The sequence below is a fragment of the Rhineura floridana genome, chromosome 12, assembly GCF_030035675.1.
Source record: "Rhineura floridana isolate rRhiFlo1 chromosome 12, rRhiFlo1.hap2, whole genome shotgun sequence".
Taxonomy (NCBI): domain Eukaryota; kingdom Metazoa; phylum Chordata; class Lepidosauria; order Squamata; family Rhineuridae; genus Rhineura; species Rhineura floridana.
In genome coordinates, this window is record NC_084491.1 from 24807507 (window position 1) to 24821650 (window position 14144).

At 45.5% G+C, this 14144-nt stretch overlaps 1 protein-coding gene and 1 pseudogene across 6 annotated transcripts in view; one reads left to right on the forward strand and one right to left on the reverse strand.

Moving 5' to 3' along the window:
• Window positions 1-14144, forward strand: part of ZMIZ2 (zinc finger MIZ-type containing 2) — a 141099-nt gene that overhangs the window by 76605 nt on the left and 50350 nt on the right. Inside the window, exon 1 of one of the 6 annotated variants that reach the window (XM_061593402.1) lies at window positions 3753-3773. The exons of the other annotated variants lie outside the window; for them this stretch is intronic. The gene's annotated coding sequence lies outside the window, so the exon portion shown is untranslated. Of the gene's footprint in view, window positions 1-3752; window positions 3774-14144 lie in introns of those variants that run through there. 6 annotated transcript variants of the gene reach the window in all.
• LOC133368884 (5S ribosomal RNA) lies at window positions 1951-2069 on the reverse strand (annotated as a pseudogene).

Genomic DNA, 14144 nt, shown 5'->3' on the forward strand with positions numbered 1-14144 from the left:
TCTTTGCACTCTTCACAAACTACATTTCCCAGCATTCTTTGGGGGACACCATGACTGCTTAAAAGGGAATAAATGTATGGTATGAATGTGGTCACTGTTATGCTGTGACTGACCCAGTGAGACCCAAGGTTATGCTGTGACTGGCCCAAGGACAAACACTGAAGTTCATGGCTAAGAAGGATTTGAACAAGGGTTTCCCTGATCAGCTGAGGTGGTGCAGGGAAAGGCAGTTTTCTTTGCGATTGTGGTGCTATGAATAGATAATATGCCGCAATGGACATGAGAATCCCCCAGAGTTCATCTGATTCACTCTGATCAGATGAGAGGGGAGCGGTTTCCATCTCAATCAGGCTGTGCTGGGCGGCAAGGTTTAACCTGGGCAGGGACATTTTGCATCCCCGTTCAGGTTTGTCCCCGGCCTGGGTGGGGAGAGTACCTGTTGGGGGGCAAACTGGGAGACCTGGCAGGATCCAGCTCCTGATCCCTGTTCTAACCATTTATTTATTTATTTGCTATCATGCCCTTCCTCCTAAAGGCGCCCAGGGTGGTAAATGTTTCTGTGATAAAAAGTACAATTAAAAACATCACCTTTTAAAAACTGATAAAACATAAAGAAATACACCATCTAAACCATTTGTAAGAACAGATATAACCAAATCATCTCTAACTATACCATGTTCCTCACAGAGAGAGAGAGAGAGAGAGAGAGAGATCCAGTGCTTCAGTCAAAGACAGGATTAATCCTTTTTCCCTTGGCAGGGATTGGGTTGGGTCTTCATTTGTACCACAAGGTCAGTAAGGGAGGGGTGGGGAGGGTCATTTAGCGTTTGTTTTTCCTTCTGCATTTTATCCTCACAACAACCCTGTGAGGCAGGTTAGGCCGAGAGGCTATGACTGGCCCAAGGTCACCCAGCAAGCTTCATGGCGGAGTGGGGAGTTGAACCCTGGTCTCCCATGTCCCAGTCTGACACTCTTAACTGCTACACCACACTGGCTCTCAAAACTGGCCCTTTAGTTTCCATCAGTATTGGCTGTTTTCTGGTAAAGTCTAGGTTTCTCCCTCCCCAACCAAAAGAACATCAATTCCACCCGAAAAGGAGAAAAACAAAAACAAATAACGCTTCATTTAATTAAATGAAAAGGGTGCCAGATTTAGAACACTTAGTTGCTAGGGTTGGTTATAAACAGCTGTGTTGCGTTTTGGACTCCAGATATATTTGTCCCCAATTAACTCCCTATTGGCTTTGCCCCCTGGGAGTAGGCCAGTCACTACCCAGAAAATAATCTTATTATCTTAGTTTTTTTAACAGGAGGTGGCCGCTTCAACTATCTTGCCTGTTGTTGTTTTTTCAAGGGGGGGGCAGAGGGAGAAAATGTTAGTGATGCCATTTTTAACTGGGACTTAACTTGAGCCAGGCTTTAGCCCCTGACTTCAATGTCAGAGCTCAGACCCAAAAGCTGAGAAGATTAAGTGTGTGCTGAACACTTTCCCCCTCTCTGCTGACTATCCACACAAATCAGATGAATGGGACATATATGTGTCCTGGTCCCTCAATCTTTTGAAGAACAGAATACTGAATTTAGTCTTGTAATGGCAGGCTTGGTCACAAAGAGAGTCCATAAACACTGCAGTGGGAGTGGTAGCAACTAGAGGCTGTATCCAGTGCTAGTTCTACTCATAGTAGACCCATTAATGGACATGACTTAAGTTTATTCATTTCAGTGGGCCTACTCTGAGTCTAACATAGTTGGCTGCAGCTCTAATGTTTTAGTATAAATCAAACACACCAAAAATTATTTTAATGGATTAAAATGGTATTTTGTTTTGTGTGTTATATGCCTTCAAGTCGATTATGACTTATGGCGACCCTATGAATCTTTTTTTGGGAATATTCATAGGGTTTTCATGGTAAGAGGTATTCAGAGGTGGTATACCATTGCCTTCCTCTAAGCCTACGGCACCCAGTATTCCTGGGCGGCCTCCCATCCAAGTACTAACCAGGCCTGGCCCTGCTTAGCTTTCAAGATCAGATGAGATTGGGTGTGTTCAGAGTAGTATGGCCATAGAAAATGGTATTCGTTATTCTTAATATGTCATCACAAAAACTACAGATTATAGGAGAAGAAGCCTGCTGGATCAGACCAGAGGCTCACCTTGCACAACATCATGCTTCCCACAGTGGCCAACCACATGTTGATGGGGAGGCCCAGAAACAGGACATGAGCAATGTAGCCCTTTCCTGCCTTGTCCACAGCATATTGACTCTGATCTTGGAGGACAAGTAGCCACTGAAAGAAGTACTTTCAACTCCCCACTCAGCCATGAAGCTTGCTGGGTGACCTTGGGCCAGTCACAGTTTCACCTACCTCACAGGGTTGTTGTGGGGGAAGGGCCATAGCTCAGTGGTAGAGCATCTGCCTTGCATGCAGAAGGTCCCAAGTTCAATTCCTGGTATCTCCAAGTAGGCCGGGGATGAATCCTGCCAGAAGCTCTGGAGAACCAGTACCAGTCTGTGGAGACAGTACTGAGCCAGGTGGACCAATGGCCTGATAAGGCAGCTTCCTATGTTCCCATGAGGTTAAAATGCAGGAGAAGGTGAACCATGTATACCACCTTGAGGAAAGGAAGGAAATAAAAGTAGTAATAATGAATAAAAAATTATTCCTGTAGATCTGGATCTACCTTCTGCCTACAGTTGTCTTATGCTCCTTCCAAAAATGCTCATTGAATAGCTTGACCATTGGGGGTGAATTGTTGGAGGAGCATGTAGCAAACCACATGCGATGGGTCCATCATTGTTTACATGTAAACATGGGTGTCCGTGTGGGAGGGGCAGTTGCTGCCCCTTCACCCTGATGAACTGCAGTCCCCAAATTCCCAACTTTCATTACCAAAAAATAGCAGGTTTCTAGCATTTGTAGAACCTGAGATATGAGGCAAAATGTACAAACTGTGTGTGCGTGCATGCATGCGCGCACACACAGACAGCCATGCATATAAAGTATATTGGGGGACAAATGTGTGGATGATAGCCTCAGACCTGACCTCAACAGAAGAAATATAACAATCCTATAATATTGGGGAGAAGGGTTCTGGCGAAGCCCACTCTCTATTGTGCTACTTGGGAAATGTTTTTTATGTGAGGTGTAAGGAATTCAAAAACGTGGTTGCTCTCCTGCAGTTCTACAATTCATTCTACAACCTCAAGATTTTGCCACTTGGTTCCCACCCCAGGTTAACCGTATTTGTCCATCTGGCCCAGTTAGGGTAACCACTTGCACATCACCAAAGAAAAAAGAGAGCGAGACAGCAACTGCTGTATGAGGCTCTGTCAGAGAAGGGGGAAGAGATGCAGAGCCAGCACCAGGTCTGTGAAGAAGCCAGGCTCCTCCTTCCATCAGCTGTCACGTGGCAGCCGTTTTTATATCAGGCTGCACCAGAGAAGGGATTCAAGGCCACCCCATCAGCTCAGCTGAGAGTCCAGCAACATCTGGTGCCTCCTCTTTACTAATTCCATCCCAGCTAGTCATTCGAACAGCTTGTAACTAAGATTTTGAAACTAAGTCTGTGTATTTCCTCCTCCCAAATTTTCCTTGTGCGCTGTGTCTTTTTAGATTGTAAGCTTGTCTTTTTCTTTTCTGTTTAGTGATTTGTAAGCCAATGTAATATGCTAATAAATAAAAATGCAAATTTAGAAAGGATTACTATGATTTTTTTTTCACCGTAGTTGGAGAAGACTATGACCAGTGTGCCTGTTCAGTCTTCTGTCCAGGTAAAAACCTTTTGATGGGCAAATCTTTCCACCTAACCTACCTCATAGGGTTGTTGTGTGGATAAAATTGGGAGCAGGGAGAACCATATTTGTGCACCACCTTGAGCTCTTTGGAGGAAAGGTGGGATATAAATTAATAATGATGAAGACAGCAACAAGTCCCCTCCTGCTTTCCCCTTTTATGGTTCTTTACCTTTAAACCAGGCTTGGACCAGGCAACACTTCAAATAGAGGAATGTCCTCTTTAAGGCAGGCCATGTGACTACCATAAGCCCTGTATTGTTTACTCTGATTGGCAGTGGCTGTCCAGGATTTCCGGCAGATTGTTTTTTCCATCACCTGCTACCTGATCCTTTTTTTAAAAATGGACATGGAAGTGGTGGGGGTTTGAACCTGGGACTTTCTGCATACAGTGTTCAACAACTGAGTTCTGGCCCCTCTTCAACATCCTTCTTCTTTAGACCAGGTAGACCCCACTTTGTGAATGGGTTGAGCATCTGAAAAGAGAATCTACATCCTCCACACTCTCTTAATACCTTTTATTAAAATGCCGCAAAAGTTGCAAGCATTTCCAGAACTCTTGGATGTTGAACAAAACACAAAAGGGGGGGATCCACCACATCTCTACTGTGGTTCTCAGTTTCTCTTATTTCTGATTTTAGTCAAATGTGGATAGCAAAGCTTTTCGCATAGTGTTTCCTCTCTAAACATGCACACTTCTTAAACGGTATCCTTTGTAGTTGCTATGGTCTAGGATTATGGTTTTTAGGGCAGGAAATGTGTTTGGGAAGTGGAAGAAGGGAAGCTGACTTACTTTTCTAACTGCTCTTTATTTTTTGGCGGGGGGAGAATAAGGAAAGCCTGTTTTTTTCCCTGGGCGTCTTTGCACAGCCAGCTAAGATGGGCAATTCATCTTGAAACCGCATATGAGCTGCAGCCTCTCTACGCCTGATTGGTTTGTGAAAGAATTTACAGAAGCAATGGTATTTTTTATCATGATGAAGCAGCCTTGGGAAGCACCATGAAAAAGAACTTTGGTTTACTCAGCCTTCATCTAGAATGAAGCACAGCAAGGCATACAGTCCCTCGATCCTCACCTTGTAGCTGTGCGGTTGGTATTGGTTTTTCTTGGATTGAATGGCTTTTTGAAGAGGGGGCAAAACCAATATTTATAGGGAGGGTTGCCTACAATTATATAAATATAGTTTTGGTTCAGGACTGTTGCATTGTTTCCACTGCTGTCACACCCTCCAAACACGTAGGGCTTGGGTAAGAAGCCTTTTTCCCCCCTGAGGGCCACATTCCCTGTGAGACGATCTGTTGGGGTCCACATACTAACAATAGGTGTGACCGGATCAAAGGGTGGATGAGGGTACTGTCCTTGCACATGCTCTTTCAACCTTGCCACCACCCTCCCCTGTCTTTTTTCCCTCCTTGTCACCCACATGGAATTAGAACAAGGTAAGGCTGCAATTTGACACCCCTCCTGTATTTTATTTCTTACATTTATATCCCACCTTTCCTCCAAGGAGCTCAAGGTGGCATACATGGTTCTTTCTCCCCTTCCTATTTTATTCTCACAACAACCCCATGAGGTAAGTTAGGCTGAGAGACAGTGACTGGCCCAAGGTCACCCATTGAGCTTCATGGCTGAGTGGGGATTTGGCCCCTGGTCCCCCCGGTCATAGTCCAACATCCTAACCACTACACCGCACTTTAAAGGACATGTGCTGGGTCTTCTGGTGTGTAAGGCCTAAGACTTCTCCAGGGTCCATTGGGGAGGGGCTGTAGCTCTTTGATGAAACACATGCTTTAATGTGCAGTGATCCCAGCCAGCCCCTTGATTTTCCCTACAAGGTTCTGGCATCACAATGTAGCAGTGACAATTGTTACCACTGATAGGAATTAACCTGCAGCAATAGGAGCCAAGTGCCTTCATCTCTTCCAAGCTCCATGTGAGATATGCCACCTGACGACAAACGGGCTCTGCTGCGATTCAACAAACTATAGTGCATTTTTGCCAGTTAATTGATAAATGCAAGATACACTGCAATAGCTATGTAACTCATTATGATAATTGTTATGCATAGAAAATATATTTTTTTAAAAAATTGCAAATAAATGCAGGATACACATGAGATGGGAATCTCTGAACTGTAGCTTGATTATTTCCCATCATTTTAGTTTGAAAGCTGAACAAATCTTTTTAAAATGCGTTTTGTGTTTCAGTTTTTCGTTGTCATTAATGTATTGGATTTTTAAATCATTCTTCTTTCAGGAAGCATAAATGGGTTTCTCCCCCACCCCTTTTTTTCCAGTTCTAGAAGTTGAAGAGAGCTGCCACCATTATGCTATGCAGTTTGTTGGGGTTGGGGGGGAAGGGGTTTTAAGACTGCCAGGTGATCCGTGGCGCAGAGTGGTAAGTGGCAGTAACACAGCCGAAGCTCTGCTCATGGCCGGAGTTCGATTCCAACGAAAGGAGGAAGTCGAATCTCTGGTAAAAGGGGTCGAGGTCCACTCAGCCTTCCATCCATCTGTGGTTGGTAAAATGAGTACCCAGCATACACTGGGGGGTAAAGAAAGGCTGGGGACGGAACTGGCAATCCCACCCCATATATACGGTCTGCCTAGTAAACATCGCAAGACCCTAAGAGTCGGAAACGACTTGCACTATAAGTGCGGGGACACCTTTACCTTTTTTAACTGATCAGAAAAAAAGAAAGCTGCTTGTGTGCCTTTTATTTTTATTATTTGTTATTTTATTTATTAAATTTATACCCCGCCCTGACTCCCAAAAGTTGCCCAGCATGGCTTATTCTGCAGGAATCAGCTGATGAGGTTTTTCATCTCATGGAATGAGCTTTATCATCTGGTAAAGACTGTAAATGGTATTAGGTGCTAATCCTACTTAGAGTAAACCCTTTGAAGCTAATAGACATGACTAAGGCTCATTAATTTCAATGGGTCTACTCTGAGTTGAATACAACCCTGTGGGTTAAAACTGCATATTAAGGAATAGGGGCTGGTTTGTTTGTTTATTTATTTATTAAAAGTTAAGAACTACCAGCCTCAGGCAAGCCAGTGAATGGCAAATTACAAAGCAGATTTGTAGGTCTCCTTGCCCCCCCCCCCAGTCTAATAGGAGAAGCTGTACATGGCGTCCTTGCAAAAAGCTTCAGGCATAATTGCTGGAAAGTATTTCTGAACTAATATTCTCTCTCTTCCCCCCCTCCCCCCGCTGCAGGAATGATACTCATGCGTTATCTCTCCTTTCATTTCTTTGGTGGGTCAGGAGGCAGTGCAGCACCCAAATGCAGGGGAGACTGAGGGACATTTTGCTTCCTCTTTCCCTGTGTGGCTCTCGCATTGCAGCCACTAACGGCTGTGCGCACAGCCTGCTCCTTGCCTCCTTTCTCATTGTGTTGGTTCTCTCTCTTCCCTTCCCAATCACCCCCAAAACTGGCTCAAAGAAGGCTTTCTTCTTCCCTATGGAAAGCATAAGCAGTATGACACCGTCTCCCACCTACCCCCTCCAACCTCCTAGCCAGCCGTCCTGCATTGCGTTGCAGGAAGACCTGGTTGAACATCCTTCTCGTTATTTAATGTCTGGAAAAGCCGTTAGAGGACTTGTGGTCACTCCCAGGCGAGGCAGTGGCTTTGTTTTAGGGGAAGTGGGGTTTTGAACTGACAGTTGGAAGCTGGTGTTAGATTATATGTACCAGTTAGCTTAGAACCGAGAGTTGTTTCCCACGTGGTTCCTTTTGTTATTTTTGGTTGTTCACAGACAAAACGTCCCTCAAGTTGCTCCTGGATGTAAAAAAGTGTAAAGTCGAGAAAGACTTGTCATGCCAAAGCCTAGTTTCAAGTATGGCTTTGGATATGCTGAGCCATTTCTGCATTCCTGGATTCTGGTGTGTCTGATTCTGGTAACTCAGTACATACCCTAATCCAGGGATGGAAAATCTGTGGCCCTCCAAATGTTGGACTCCAACTCCATTTCATCCCAGGCTGGGGCTGATGGGCCTTGAAGTCCAACATCTGGAGGGCTCAAGGTTCTTTGTCCTTAATCTAACTGGTACAGTTGGACTCTCAGGAGAGATTCATTGGCTGACTTGACCTTAGGCCCATCTGCACTATACATTTCAAGCACTATTATATACCATGTTAAACAGTCATGGCTTCCCCCCAAGAATCCTCAGAGCTGTAGTTTATTAAGGGTGCAGAGAGTTGTTAGGAGACCCCTGTTCCCCTCACAGAGCTACAATTCCCAGAGTGGTTTAACAATCAATCCCTCTTCCCAGGGAACTCTGGGAATTGTAGCTCTGTTAGGGGAGTAAGGGTCTCCTAACAACTCTCAGCACCCTTCACAAACTACAATTCCCAGGATGCTGGGGGGGGAAGCAATGACTGTTTAAAGCGATACTTAAAATGTATAGTCCAGATGGGGACCCTTAGATTTTTTTTCTCACTAAGCAAGTCACTGTCCTGATTGCCAAGCAAACCTCTGCATCACTAGCTTGCTCATCCTTGGTTTAAGTGTTTATTTCTTCCTGGGAGTGCTGTAGTTGTTAATATAGCATGTGTGAATGCTCGGGTCATTTGCTGTCCTCCAGAAAACATTGTGCTGATACCCCATAATGCAGGAACAAGAGGCGAGGGAGCCTAGATGCAAAAAATAATTATTTTATTAGGTCCCAGCACGTTTCTATTAGAATCTCCCCTTTCCCTAAAACAAACAACCAATTCAATTGAACTGACCTGTGAAACAAAAACATTCTTCTCTCCAAATGTTTTTTTACAAAGTAATTCCGGAAACTAAGCCAAGAGTAGTTTTTTATTGCTGGATCCCCTTTATGGATGTAAACTCACTGGTTGTTTAGGACTGCGTCTCAACCAGGCCATCTTACGTTTTATCCTTCAGAACCTCCTCCCCGTTTTTGCAGAATTTTCTCCCCACAGGGTCTTTTTCAAGCCTCTTTGATATTAAAGGCTGATGAGTCTTTTAGGTGCATTTTATCCATAGGGATAATTCTCATGTTGCAGCAACCCATTTCTTAATATTAAGCTCATGGGAGGATTTTAAAAACAACAACCCTGCAGTTAAAGAGTTAAGTTCTTCCCTGTGTAACTAGTTGTGCCTCTGAGGCTTATAGCCATATTATGTGAACAACACCTGTGTTTCTCAGTTCAGTAGCACAGTTTTGGGAATTTCTTACCCAGGCCGCTCTGGATTTAGTTTCAGGAATTGCTTTGCAGTAGATCATTTGGAGAAAACCACATTATGGTAAGCACACAGGGTGCTTGCACACAGGAGCAACAAACCATGATTCACCTCCAAACTGGGGTTCATGGTTTGTATTGCTCCAAACCGTGGTCGTAAGCCAAAGGTTTGTTCTTAGCTTACCAACTGCGGTTTGTTTGAGAGGAACAAAGCACAATCCATTGTTTTGACATAACGCTAAGCCAGGGATTGTGGTTTGTTGCTCCTGTTGGTGACTGGGAGGGGCGAAGTAGGAGTGATCTGCATGTTGATGGGAAACCGTTAACCAAGGCTTGCTCGTGATGTGCGAATGCAATTAAGAGTATTTTTGTGTTACAGGTTCTCCTGAGGAGCTGAGTCTTTTTCTTCTTTGGGAAACAGGGGTCCCATCATAATATGGAATGGGAGGCTTCTTAATGCATGTTTTGTCAAAGATCTGTTTCACTGGGTCAGTACAATTAACAATGCCCCTGATTGCCTGATGACTTTAAAAGAGGAATAGACAAATTCATGGAGCATAAGGCTATATACTACCTCCACTGTCAGTGGCAGTATTACTGTAAATACCAGTAGTTGGGAATCGCAGGTGAGGAGAGTGCTGTTGCACTCAGGTCCTGCTTATGGGCTTCCTACAGGCCTCTGATCCAGCAGGGCTGTTCGTATTCTCTTATGTGATTATTTTAATTAAAAAAGCCAGAACCAATCTCTGGATTTGAGGACGTTGTGGGCAAAGCACCGCCTGGTGGGATCCCTCTTCTGATGGTGGACCTTGGTGGGCTTACTTGGTGGCTGGCAGCCATGCTCTGAGCAGCACAAATTTTCAGGGTCTAGCTGACATTTTAAGTTGCCTCAGTGCTCTGGATGTTGCTCTGGGCACTGTGGGAAATGAAACTGCCACCTAAGCCCAGCCTCCTGGTGTAGATAGGAGCACCAGGAAAAGTTTAATGAGGGCCCCCTGGTAAGCACCAGTGGTGGGCCCTTTTGAGGAGTTGGGTCCCTAGCAGCTGCCCAGGGATGCCAGGTGCTGCCATTAACATTGCAAAATGCATTGGGCTTAATTTGTGCAGCTAGAGGCTCCTGCCCCTCTTGTTCCTGCATTGGCGTCTTCCTTCTTTTTCTCCTTTTGCTTCATAATCCATTGCAACACCAACAGAAATACTCCCCCAACTTTTCACGTGACTTTTAGGGTGAAGGCATTGGGCTTCTGCTTCCTTCTTTATTTCTTGCCACTAGTGGGTTAACCTTTCAGTGCCTGTCATTTGCTGTCAGGGTGCCACTTCTGACTAGGCTGGTGGCAAGTGGGCCCCTCTAGACTGGCGTTAGGAGGTTTTGTTGCAGGTGTATTCTATGCAAAATGTAATTGATGCAAGGATAGTACATTATTGGTGGATTTATACAGGATCGTCCTCTGATCATTCTGCTTTATGATTTGTGCTGCCCCAATGTTACCACATTATTTCTGTCTGGAGGGGTACTCTTGAGCTATAGCATTTATACGTTTGTGGTATAAAAAGTTTACAGACTTTCAGCAGGGCATTAGTGGACATACATTGGAAACAAAGTGGTATGTCTGCTTCAAACCTTTTGCAGGTGCAAACAGTATTGAAAACAGGATTGCATATAACTACCCCAATACCATCACTCGCACAGATCATCATGAATGCATAATAAAAAGGATGGCAGGAGTAGCCCAGTATTATCTTTGCGATAGGTAGCATCCACCCACAGCTGAGTGGTGTAGCTGCAGCAATAGGTGGCAGTGCCCTTTCTGATGAAATTTGTGGTATTAGAAGACTATTATTATTTATTACATTTATATCCACCTTTCCTCCAAAGAGTTCAAAGCAGTGTATATGGTTCTCCCCTCCCCGTTTTATCAGCACAACCACCCTGTGAAGTAGCTCAGGCTGAGAGAGGGTGACTGGCCAAAGGTTACCCAGTGAGTTTCATGGCTGAGTGGAAATTCAAACCCTGATCTCCCAGGTCTTAGTTCAACACTCTAAGCATGCTAGCTTCCACTGGATCACTGCCTCTTTGGTCTTGTACCAGAGATAACCTGTAAATGATAAAAATGTTATATGTTAAAAAATATTTATTTTATTTAACAACATTTTTATACACCTGACTGTAAATAAAACCTCCAAGCAGTTTACAAAAAATTGTGATCTTTTACCACCACCATTTAGGAGGCAAAGGTTAACCACTCACTCTATTTCTGATGTTCAGAGGCAAGTGCCTTTCCATATGTAGCCGAAACAGCAGCATCCGCACACAAGAGAGAATCCTCAACAGGCTTGGGGAAACCCAAAGGTTTACAAAAAGTACAAAAAGGAGGGGCAGACCCCAAAATAGTTGAATGAACAATGGTTGTCTTCACAGAATAGTGACTGGGGAGGGGGAGGTTGGGAAGGGAAGAAGGGGGAAAGGAATGAAGGATGCTGAAAAGGCACACATCACACTGAACATTTTTGTTGCTGGTCATACTCATCCTGCATAAAACATTGTTTGAACCACAGACTGATGTAACTTGCTGTTTTTGTGGAAGACTTTCAGCACCTAATAGGGTGGCCAGGTGCAAAAGAGGAAAGAGGGCTTCTGCACTTTTAATTGCTGTGAAGAAGAGGGGATGGTGTCTGCTACACAACAATTAAAGGTGCAAGAGAGCCTCTGCCTGCTTTAGCATCTGGCGACCTGCATGCTTAACTGTTCAGTTCCCTTTCCCACTGCAGATGAATCTCGCTGTACATATGATGAGCCACATTCTCTCTTCCGCCGAGAGGACTTGTTAACACAGTAAATGAGACTTATCCCATCAATAGATACCCACTGCAGCCCCCCCTCAAAAAAAGGTTCTGTATGCAGACAAGGACCCTCTTTGGTTTGCATTTCCCCTCTTCCCACTACAACATCTTACCCTTGGAAATCTTTGATATTGGGGGGGGTTAATTTCTACCCTCCCTTTTTGATCAAGGCAGCTCACACAAAATAGCAATCAAAGGCACTTAAAGCCATTAAAAACATCGAATTAAAACATCAAAAAGTGTGTGTGTGTGTGAGAGTGAGTGTGTGTGTGACAGAGAGAGAGAGAAAGAGAGAGAGAGCATGCAGCTACCTGGTTTTAACAATATCAGCAATTAGCCAGCCCCCTCAAAAGCAAAAGAAATAAAATGTTTTTGCAAGCCTTCCAAGAGCCAGGAGAGAGAGGTTAGCTTGGCAGGCTTCCCAGGGCACCCCCCCCATCTCTCCCCTCCCCTCCACAACATGAGCAAATGAGGGGCCTGCCGTTGGGGCTGCTCCCAACCCCTTCTTCCCTCTCTGGTTCCAAATAGGATTCCATTGACTCCTCTTTCACCCAACAGATGGTGGAATGGAATGTCCCATCTCCTCTCTCCACCCTCCCTTTGCTGGTGGAAACTTCCCTGCCCCAGGAAAGGAGTGTGCTCCAAAGGTCCCACAACATCAGTGCCTAGAGCACCCGAAATCCTGGTGCTGGGACCATAGGAGGGTGGAAAACTTCCCACTTTGTTCTCTGACCTTTAGGTGGTTTCATCACAGAGGCATAAGTGTTGAGAAGCAGCCAGAGTTGGCAGTTTAGTCCTGAAAAGCAGAGACAACTGGGAATGGGCTCCCTAATTGGTTCTGCCCTTGGCCAGCTGCAGTCAAGGCAGCCCTATCTGAGCAGGGGTAGCTTTCAACTGTGCCTAACCTCCCATGGCCTAGAAAATACGGATGACAGACAAGAGAGATTCCTGCTTTCCCAGCTCCTAGGCAAAAGTGCTTGGCTCAGTCAGGCTCTCCCCCATCTTTTTTCTTTCTTTAGGATCCTAAAACCTTGTTGGAGCAGTTCTTGCCAGGGACACTTTCCTATCTCTCTCAGCAGTGAAACAGCACATTCCTTTAGCTAAAACCTAGATGCAAAGCTAAGCTGGGAATCTGGGATGCTGTCTGGAGTGGAGTCTGCAGCTCTGTCCTGCCTGCCTGACCTCGAACAAGTCACCTAGTTATGGAGTACCTCTCTTTCCCATTTGGGGAATGAAGATTTTAGCACATGACCAGGGCTGGTGCCAGAACTTGGCATCATCGGGCACCTGCTGAAGCCCATACCTCAGTGTGTGTGCAGGGGGCACTGCTGTCAATCCTTTGGGCCTCTAGGCCAGAGGTGGGAGCCTCAGGAGTGTGGTCTAAAGGCAGTCCTGCAGGCCTCTCTCTCTAGCCTTTGGGACTTTCCCTAGGCCATGCCCCTCACTGGCCCTGTGCCACTCCCTCCTTGAGTGCTTTTGCCTTGCTGAAATGTGTCCTTGAACTGTAATAACACCTGCCTTGCTTGCCTGGATGGAGAAAAGGGTGTGTAGGAACCTCACACCTTACTGTTGTTGTGCCCACGTTTTGCTTGTCATATGCCCAGTACTCCTATGCAGCACCTGGAAGGTTGCACATGAGATAATGTAGCCCTCAGGCTGAAAATGGTCCCCCGACTCCTGCTGTAGGTCGTCCTCCTCCTCCTTGCTGTTGCTGCTTGTTTGCTTGTCCTCACCAAGAGCACAATGAAGGGAGCAGGGAGACGGAGAAGTCACTTTCAGCAGCAGCGCACAGGGAGAGTGTTTGTGGGGAGCAGTAGCATCCTCCCGGCATCACCAGGAGAACACTGCTGCCACTCCCCTTAATGTGTCGTTGCTGGTAACATCCACACCTTATCCTCTCTCCCCCCCCCCCCCTGTGTCTCTGGGAGATGTTGCAGATTAGGCCCAGAGGAAAACGTAAGCAAATGAGCATTGGCAACAGCAGAAGAAAGGAGAATCAGGGTGCACACAAGGGGGGGGGATGGCCCACTGAAAGCATCTTGCCCCCAAACCTGGCACTAGCAGTGAAGCTCACCGAGGATTGCATAGAATATAATTGTGAAGTTTGTCCACCTATTTATTTATTTAAAATGTCAGAGCATTCGCTTGAAGTGCTCCAATTGGCCGGCCCACGCTTTAGAACCTGTTGCTGGCAAGACCTGGGACTGCATTCGCACCATACTTTTATTCCACTTTAAACAGTCGTGGCTTCCCCCAAAGAATCCTGGGAAGGGTGCTAAGAGTTGTCAGGAGAGCCTCTATTCCCCTCAC